General features: G+C 48.0%; 1 long non-coding RNA gene across 1 annotated transcript in view; it reads left to right on the top strand.

Moving 5' to 3' along the window:
* Nucleotides 1-3660, top strand: part of LOC108786994 — an 18891-nt gene extending 15231 nt beyond the window's left edge. Inside the window, exon 3 of the long non-coding RNA XR_001941236.1 lies at nt 3556-3660. This is a non-coding gene — a long non-coding RNA (uncharacterized LOC108786994). The remainder of the gene's footprint in view (nt 1-3555) is intronic.
* The last annotated feature ends 5009 nt before the right edge of the window (nt 3661-8669 follow it).

Consider the following 8669-nt stretch of genomic DNA (forward strand, 5'->3'; position numbering starts at 1 on the left):
CCCCACCCCGCCTCTGCTCATCTAAATGCATTTCTGTAAGATGTCACCGGGCTGGCAGTGTATCTACACCCAGAACTTATTATAAGGGTTAGAACCTCCGTCAGGTTTTTATGGCTACCTATGACAAGGCCGGAGAGATTCTCTCCTAATCTGTGTCCATGTGATAAGAAATCCGACGTCTTTTAGTTGTCACCAGAACAGGAATAGAGGGGACATCCAATGGGGTCACCTGTTCTGGTGACATCTCTCTTATGGGATTATGTTGTGTCTTTAGAACAGGAAGTGATGGGAAAGCCCCCCAAGGGGACACCAACCCCCCAATACAATTCTGCACTCCAACCGACACAACATAGCGAGGATTTTGGTCTTGGATACAAATATAAAGAGCTTCTGGGGTCCTCATGTCAGAATAGGGACGCGAGCGCTGCCATTGCTTCCTGATATGTCATACTCATCCTGTCCTCACTGCCTACTGAATTACATTCTCAGGACAAGCATGCACCCAGTGAGGTCAGCACTCCTGTGTGGCCTGTATATGTATTTCAGGTCAGTGAGTATAGGAGTCCTGTGATGATATACATGGATGGTTGTCTCTTCCTTCAATGCCGTCCAAGTCACTGAGCGGGAACAAGCACTCAGCGAGTGAAGTCAGCACTGCTCATCTGCTTCACTGGAGTATGGAGGGCAGAGAGAGCCGGGGAACTGGAATGTTTACCAGCAGGTGGGCAGTGGCAGTCCATATATGTCATCACTGTCTCCAAACCATTCCCGTCACCCGCAGTCCTCCCATTAGATTATATGAGCATTAAACATGTTTCAGGCATTTTATTGACCTGTAAAACCTCCTTTGTGTAGACATCCAAAAGCCCCGAGACCGCTGTTGGGTGCCGCCATCTTGGATGTGATGTCAGCAGCCCCAGCTGTCACTCAAGTGACCCGCTGAAACAAGGTAACCAAGCTCTGGCTTTTCAGCTGTAGCCACAGACCCGACTTGGCACGTTTGGGTTTTCTTGGGGAGTCTAATGCGCTCGCTCGGTCTCAGAACACTTGCAGAACAGCGGCCCGCTTATCAGGACCGAGATGCATAATACATTTAGCTGAAGGCGACTCCACTGAAGAATCATCTCTACAAAGATATAATGAGCCCCATTGGAGGCCCATGTGCATCTCAGAGCTGAGGAGGCGCAGCTGTCGCACAGGCCGCGCTGCCAGTGTCTTAAAGGGCCGGCAGATAAATAAACACTTTAAAGAGACCCTGTCACCGACTATAAACATTGCAGGGAAAAGCAAAGGAAACATGGAGTGTATGAAATCCTGACTTGCAGCGTTTTTCTTTTCATTCATTATTTTGTATTCACTTACAATGTGACTTTTTAGATTGAAAGCCCTCAGGGGCAGGGCCCTCCTTACCATCTTGTCTTGTATTGTGATTGTATTGTCTTCCTTATATTGTAAAGCGCTGCACAAACTGTTGGCGCTCTATAAATCCTGTATAATAATAGTCAATTCCCTCGCACAGCCCCTCCCCCCTCATGGTATGTCAACACCCTCTCTTCTAATGGGGACACCTGTTGAATAGAACTTTGTATAGATTTCCACTCACTTCCTGTTACATCTGTAGCACAGGAAGTGAAGGAAAATCTCCCCAAAGGGACATAGATGGCAAATACTGGAAATAAAGAGTACATATACATACACTTTAATTCCATGTACAGTATACAAGATGGTGGGATTTGTGGCTGCTCTGCTGACTTTATTCTTCTTTCTTTAGGCGAGACGCTGAGAGGGGGATGGGACCGCGCTGATCCCGGAACATCGACATCCATTGGCCTGGTTCACTGATACAAGGTGATCAGTAAGGATTGTAGATCTTCTATCCCTAGCTCCTTCTCTTTATTGGGGGGAATGTCGCCCACATTGTGGATGGACCAGCTCACATGATTGGTTTGCTTCTTGAAGACTAAAGCTGGACACACCCCAGTACAATATTTTTTTTGGAACGTTTGTTTAACGTCCTCATGGTTAATGGGGGAGATCCACGATGGTTTTGGGCTGGGGATGACCAATGGCTGGGGATGACCAATGGCTGGGGATGTCCAATGGCTGGGGATGTCCAATGGCTGGGGATGTCCAATGGCTGGGGATGTCCAATGGCTGGGGATGACCAATGGCTGGGGATGACCAATGGCTGGGGATGACCAATGTTTCCCATTTCTTATCAGAGTGATTTCCACCCTCCTCTATGTGACCTCCATTCGGGATGATTTGGAACGCTCATGACACCTGTTTAATATGTCAAATTCCATTCAAGTAGCCGGTCTATTTCTGATGGGCTTTTGGACAAAACCCATTGAACTCCAATGTTCTGACAAAGAAGTTTTCAGAGTTTGGAAGGAGATTCCACTGGTGTGTGACCAGCTTAAGATTGGGGGTGAGACAATGTTAATGGTTTATGAGTTCATAGAAGGTCAAAATGTAATGCCCCAAAAAGGCCAAAACTTTCCCATATTGATGTGTCTTTGTTGTATTGTTGGTTGTTTATATTGCGCATGTTCTGGTGGTGGGGGGCATCTTATATTGAATGAAATTGGGCATTTACAGCCCCGTGCCAACCTGGGCTGTTCAATGTGCCGCCGGTATGAATCACAAGTTGGCACAAAGGTTACCATTTATGTTTCTTTATTGGGGGCTGGGAATAATCTGATGTTATATTTGTCTTTTAATCATTTTTTTTCTCTTTTTTCTTTTCTGTAATAGAAGAACGAGCACTTCAATGTTTGAGCGGAGGTGGTGGCTCAGAGAGTAAGGACTGCAGAGCCCCGAGGTGTAACAAAGGATAAAAAAAAGTGAATGAATTTGTTGTTTGCGGCCCCTTCTCTGGGGGAACATATTGTTAGTTGCAGTTATCAGAATGATGTCAGATTTGTTTTTCTGGAACTCGCTCGGTTTGGACTTCCTCTGAAGATGAAAACCCAAACTCCAGGTAAATTTTTTTTTTTTTTTTAATCTTGTAGTTTTCCCCGTCACATCCTGTCTGCACAGGAAGTCATGATAAATCTTGCCAATGGAGACACAGCAGGGAGCGGGGGAGGGTTAGAAGTTGTGACAATGTTTTTAGTGCTGTTCACACCTTCCTGTCTCTGTGACAACGTCACTTCTCATTTCCTGTATGAGGGACAGGGAGGTGCATGTTGTAGCTCCTGAAAAGTGCCGTCATCTGTATAGCTGGTTATGGTGGGCGGGACATGGAGGTATCTGTATTCCATTCATTTCATTGTAAGTGATTGAACTGTTTGTCTTCTGTTGATGAAATAGGAGATGGTGCAGAGACCCTTAGGTGATCATAGATGGGAGGTAAGTTCTGATCCATCGGCTGAATGGTTTGGGGGGTTTTTTCTCTCTACATGTGTGAATTCCTTGTATTTCTGAACTAGAAGACTATCAATGCTTGAGCTGAGGTGGTGGCTCAGAGAGAACCCTCGGGGGTCTACAGCGCTCTTGTGGTATCACACTCGGGGGTCTACAGCACTTTCATGGATTTGCACTTGATTGCAGCGCTCTCATTGGTTGGCCCTTGGGGGTCTACAGCACTTGTGTGGATTTGAACTTGGGTCTATGGCGCCCTGGGTCAACGCTCTTATCCACTGAGCTACTCGCCTCTGCTCAGCAACTCACGTGTTCATTCTCCTAGTTCAGGAGTAAAAAGTTCTCACAATTCCACATAGATCAATCTAGATTCGAACCTGCGACTCCAAAATCTCTGCTGGGTTACGGGCCGTCTGCTAAACCTCTGGGCCAGCCGGCCCATTGGATCTGATGGCGATATATCCGGACTTAGTAAGTGAGACGTGATCAGCGACTCCAACAAATTCAAATAGAGGAACCGAGATCCGAACCTGCAACTCCGAAAATTCATCCACCCCGCTGGCTGGCTGCTAAACCCCTAGCTCCCTAGCCCCTAGCCCGAGCTCCTACACAAGGGGTTAAAAAGTGGCACTTAGAATATTTTTCCTTATTTGTAGATGTGTCTCTGGGGCTCAGCAGCCGGCTCTCTATGTATCAGGACTTAGGTCATAAAATGTGACCTCTGACCTCGAATATTCATTGTCCTCAGTCATTGCTCTTATTCACCGAGCCGATGACCTCCAATCACCGAGCCGATGACCTCCAATCACTGACCGATGTGCTGGTTATACTTCAGAAGAGGGAAGTGGGGATCAGGCGTCTGGTGAGATGTCAGTATTCGGCCTCCAGACTTCTATTTATGGTTATTGTCTGTTTGTGTTTTTTGGCTTTTAGAAACTTGATGAAGGATTTGTATATAAATGGCGGTGAGCTCCGTGGTCATTGACAAGGGGGGTTGCGGGGGGGACAGCACCGGTTTGGAGGGGTGAAAGCTGGAAGTGTTGATGGATATGATGGCAGAAGACGGTTGAACATCTTTCTGGTTATTTGGACACGAAGTTGTAGCTCCAGCCAATGGTCTTGGTGTTCCGGAGTCCCAGGCCGAGCCCGGGGCGTCCTACTTGTGTCATCAGAAGAACTTTCTCTGGAACCAATTATGAGAATCTGGAAGCCGAGTATTGATGACCCAGTGTGTCTGAACATTTGCTTGAGATGAGGTCACCAGCACCCCGAGGTCCCCTTCTTCGATCCGTCTTTTATTGACATGTCGGTGCCACAAGCAAATGCAACATTTCAAGGAGCACATATGAATGAGGTTTGCCTGAAGGAGGGACCCCAATGTGCTTCCAAAACACCAAAATGTCAGTACAAGACGGAGAGAGGAAGTGGACTTTGGGTTGCTGGTGACCTCATTATCTCCTTTAGAGTGATGGTGCCATCCAAGCTACACAAAAAGATATGTTAGTTGGGTATGTGATGGGATACCTCAGAATGCTCAACATTATTGGAGCCACGGACCTATTTATAAGTCTGCAAAACCCCACTGTGTGTTACCTCCGAAAGCCACACCAATATCAGAGGCCGGTGGCTTGGTATGGACCCAATGCAAAAAGTTGAGTTCCTCCTTCACATTAGGAGCCTCCCTCTTTCACATCAGTCACCCCCTTTCACAATAGGCGCCCCTCTTCACAGCAGTGGCATGCCACTGTCAAAAAAAGGTTTTTAGTTTTGTATCAACATGATGTATTACATGACAATCCCGGGACATTGAGAGGTGACAACTTGTCCAACGTCATATGTATTTATTTTCATACTTTGCTCCCACACTCCTATGACACACTGGAAGGTTACATAGTATTTGAGGTTAAATAAAGACACAGGTCCATCAAGTTCAACCTATTGCGTGTATGTATGTGATTGTGCATATGTGTGTAAAGGTGGCCATACACTTTACAACCATAGTCTTGCGATGGTTGTAAAGTACTTAAAAAAACCGTACGATCTGCCCATCTTGGACAGGCAGATCGTACTTGCGATCATCGCATGCCCGCCCTCTTGAGGGGCGGGCTTGCGATGACTGCAATGAGGGGCGGGCTTGCAAGGACGGCAAACGGGCAGTGTGCGCGTGCGCACACCGGCCCGTTCGTCAGTTGTCGAACCAGCAGGCCACTCACTCGCCGAGAATCGTACGATTCCCGGCGGGTTTTCCAGCCTGCTTGTTCGATGGAAGACGTGCGACCGTACAGTAGAAACGGTCGCACGCCTTCCATACACTGTACGATTCTCGTACGATCGCGGGATTTCCCGCGATTCTCGTACGAGAATCGTACAGTGTATGGGCACCTTTAGAGTCCCTGTGTGATGTTGTTTTTTAAGAGTACCTGGACCCCTGTATGTTACCGTCTCTGAGGAAATCGTCCAAATGCTTTTTGAATGAATCAATACTCTCAGCTGATACCACTTCTTGTGGCAGAGAGTTCCAGACTTTACCCGCTCTAACTGAGAAGAAGCCCCTACGCCCCGTGTGCTTATATCTTTTCTCCACCAGTTTTCGGTGGTGGCCTCTCGTCCTTGTTATGGAGATGACTGGAAATAGTTTATGGCCGATGTTGCTGTCACCACTAAACATTTTTTACATCAAAATCATATTCCCCCTAATCTCCTCACTTCCAGCGTGAACAAGTTTAATTTTAGTAACCTTGTCTCATAGCTTAGGTCCTCCATCCCCTTAATTAGTTTCGTTGCCCTTCTCTGGACTCTCTCTAGCTCCAGGACATCCCTTCCGTGGATTGGTGACCAGAACTGAACCTCATATTCCAGATGAGGCGGAACCAGCGATCTATAAAGTGCCAAACGATAGATTTGTCTCTACAGTACATTCCCTTTTTAATACAAGAGAGTGCTCGGCTCGCTTTGTGTGCCGCAGCCTGGCAGTGCATGTTATTTATTTTGTGGCCCTAGGTTAATTGGCTCCTGTATGGATGTCTGCATGTGAGACGGGACCCTTAGATTGTAAGCTCCTGGAGGGCAGGGACTGATGTGTATGTGCACTATGTAAGGCGTCAGCGCTATATCCAGACCTGTAATAAATAATAACGTTGTCAGCCACAACAGGAAGTGGTGGTAGTGGCAGGATCTCCAGGTAAGAAAAGAAGCCTGTACAGTGACATCTGAAATGGGTTTTCCATTCACTTGAATTGCGTCACTTCCATGCACCTGTTCCCGCGGACCATACACATAGTATGGGGGTGGGCTTTAACGCTTCGCTTCCACGCCGGCCCTGCTGATCTGTGGTCAGGGTGGGGACACTCAACCTTAAAGAGCCGGAGGTCAGGTTTACCCAACACCCAACCATGATCCCGTGTGCTATTCTAATGGTGAGTATTGATCCCCGAACACTCACCGGACCTGAGGTACCGGAGGAAATACGGAACAAAGAGATAAAAGGATCATGAGAGGAGGAAACACACCGCAGACATCTTACTAATGACAACACACCTTTGTATTGCAATTCTTTCCAGATGGTTTCAGGCAGGTCATGTGACACGTGTGGTCCTGGGAGGTCCTCAATGACCGGATGACACCAGCGCTGCTCTCTGTATCACTGTATGGGGGTTCAGGGTGCCTCATTATACCCCCCCCCATTTCCTTCCTGGGGAATACCCATACCACCCTGGACTCACAGGAAGTGGGTTTCATGACGCTGGGTGCGGTACATCCTGGAACAGAGCCGGTGAACCCAAAATCCTAAATGTTACAGTTTTCTCCAGAACCGGAGGTACCGAAGAATGGTCCAGTGGGGACACCTGTTCTAGTGACAACTAAGAGGAGGATTTCCTCTCATTTCCTGTTGTAGGTCCAGGCCTGGAAGTGGAGGGTCACTCTGCAAATCAGACACAGACAGTAAAGATTGAAGAAGAAATGGACGAGGGGTGTAACCAGTTCTGAATGGAGCGGCCGCTGTGCACATACAGCAGTGCAGAGCTCAGACCACACCAGCATGTTCCCATCATCCTAATCCAAGTGTCACCGGGCTCAAAGGTTGTCATCAAACTGCTGCATGGAGATGTACAGAAGGACATCTACCCGGCCTTCCTGGAGAAAATGCTGCTCCACATTCCCTCCAGTGCTGCCCACATGACCTGAGTCTATATCAATATCCACAGTGACTGACTGATGCTCCTCTTCTGCAGAGACTTAGGCTTTGAGTCACGTGACCAGCACTGGAGGGGGCCGGGAGCAGCATTTGCCCTAGGAAAGGTATTTCAGCTTATTATATTGCCCCCGCCTCCTAAAAATCTACACCAATGTGGCAACCGCCGCCAGAGCGATGTACAAACACACAGAGGTGTGATAATGAGCGGCACAGCAAACATTACCATCAACAGGTATGAGGTAGGTGGCCCCCGTCACCGAGATCCCAGCCTGAGAGGGGACACCGGGGCGGAAACATGCGCTGCCGCCACCCATTGCGCTATCTGGACTCACGACAGTCCTGAGAATGAGGCGTACAAGGCTGTATAATAACCCTTTACAGCTGGCGGGCGCTGGCCCTTTAAAAGGGAGTCTTCACTGTCACAGGTGATCACATGACCAGATCATGTGATCAAGAGCCTGGCCCAGTTCTAAACAGTGAGCTGTCGCTGGGACACCGAGTAAGAAAGCCCCAAATATATATATATGCACACGACCGGCAGGCACGGGGTTAAAGTAGACGTAACCTCAAACACTAAATCTCAGAGAAGCTCCAAACATGGAAACGGAATCCCAAAATTTGCCTTTTCTTTAAAAAAAATCTGCAGCTTTCACTGAAAACAATCCCTGGAGATCCTGCCATCAGGGTCCAACTTCCTGTCATGGGGTGACAACGCTATCTTCCTGTGCTCTAGCATTGTCACCCGTGGTGGAGACTACAAGCAGCCATGCCAATACACACACGGTTGTCATCCTCAGAGAAGTAACGTGCAGTGCATGGAGACAGGAAGTGGCTGAAAAGAGGTGAAGTACACGGAGAGATAACAGAGGAAGTGACTCCGCCCAGATTCAGGACGAAGACCCCGCCCTCTGCACGTGCGAGGAGCTCTGTGATATCTGGCTGCTATAATGAACAGCGGGGCTCCTAAGACTTTAGCTCAGCTGCAGTGGTTTGCTGGAGAGGATTGCCACTATGACGGGGGGGGGCAGAAGTTTTTATATCCCAGAAGCAAAATTGAACTTTTTTGGTTAAAACGCATCAGAGTCAATGGGGGAGGGGCAAGGAAGGG

This window comes from Nanorana parkeri, unplaced genomic scaffold (assembly GCF_000935625.1).
Source record: "Nanorana parkeri isolate BGI_ZX_2015 unplaced genomic scaffold, ASM93562v1 scaffold237, whole genome shotgun sequence".
NCBI classification, from domain to species: Eukaryota; Metazoa; Chordata; class Amphibia; order Anura; family Dicroglossidae; genus Nanorana; species Nanorana parkeri.